Consider the following 1,244-nt stretch of genomic DNA (forward strand, 5'->3'; position numbering starts at 1 on the left):
TACATTTCCCAGGGGGCGCCGCGGCCCGGGCGGCCTGGTTGAACCCCTCACCGCCGCACCCCGGACCCCGCGAAGCTGCCAGGAGGGGCTGGACGCTGGGACCCGCCTGGTGGCCAGTTTATGGTGGGCTTGCCCGCGTGTGCGCATCCGTCCGTCCGTCGACCCGTCCGTCCGTCCATCCATCCATCCATCCATCCATTCTTGCATCCAACATTTACTGAGCGCATCCTCTGTGCCAGGTGAGGACGCTCGGATGAAATGTGACCCGCCTCTCCCAGAGGGCCCGTCTCTTACACCGACCTTGGCCGAGGCCCCCCGGGGCGGGGAGGGGGGAGAGGGGGTCCCTCAGGGGTGGAGAGGGGCCGCAGGCTGCGGTCGTAAGTGGGGGGGAGTGGCTGCCAGGCCTTGGCGCATCCTCACCCGTCGCCCGGCTCCCTGGCTCACCACAGCATTGGCCGCGCGTCATTGCGCCTTGGGTGACTGTTTTCTGCACAGGATTGAGTGAGGGAGATGGACTGGAGACAGTGGTGTGCTTGAGCCGGCTTGCACCGGAGAGTCACTTGGGAGCATATCTTCCCAACTCCATGTTCAGTGACTTTATGGCTTGTAGCTTAAAATTGGCCGTGGCGAGATTATTTACACCGTGAAATTGGGAAACATTAAGCATCAGCAATGTCCGTTCCCCAAGAGCTGGTTGTTAAACATTTACCAGCACACCATTGATTTGGGGAAATGAAAACATGTAGAAATGGAGATAAAATAGCAATTTCACAAACAGTTTTTAAAACAACAACTTCATTTTAACCTTGGGGAAAAAAAATATAGAAAAAGTGAACCTGCCCTGGCCGGTTTGGCTCAGTGGATAGAGCGCAGCCTGCAGACCGAAGAGTCCCGGTTCTATTCCAGTCAAGGGCATGTACCTCGGTTGCAGGCTCCTCCCCAGCCCCGGCCCTGGTCAGGGTCCTGCAGGACAACCAATCCACATCGATATTTCTCTCTGTCTTTCCCTCTTTCTTCCACACTTTCTTAAAAAATCAATGGAAAAATATCCTCGGGTGAGGATTAAAAACAAAGAAGAAGAAAAAGTGAACCTAAACTAGTCTATGAATAACAAGAACTGTGATAAGTGAAATAAAAAGTCAGGGTTGGCGCACCCTATCATTCTTGGACTGTGGTGTTCAGTGGCAGGGTTTTAAGTCACCTCTGACTTTTTTCCAGATTTGAGAGGGCTCAGTATCCTAAGC

General features: G+C 53.9%; 1 long non-coding RNA gene across 1 annotated transcript in view; it reads left to right on the forward strand.

The window, feature by feature from the left end:
- The first annotated feature begins 6 nt into the window (after window positions 1-6).
- Window positions 7-1,244, forward strand: part of LOC107185190 — a 22,432-nt gene continuing 21,194 nt past the window's right edge. Inside the window, exon 1 of the long non-coding RNA XR_001516108.1 lies at window positions 7-239. This is a non-coding gene — a long non-coding RNA (uncharacterized LOC107185190). The remainder of the gene's footprint in view (window positions 240-1,244) is intronic.

The sequence above is a fragment of the Myotis davidii genome, unplaced genomic scaffold (assembly GCF_000327345.1).
Source record: "Myotis davidii unplaced genomic scaffold, ASM32734v1 scaffold49, whole genome shotgun sequence".
NCBI lineage: Eukaryota > Metazoa > Chordata > Mammalia > Chiroptera > Vespertilionidae > Myotis > Myotis davidii.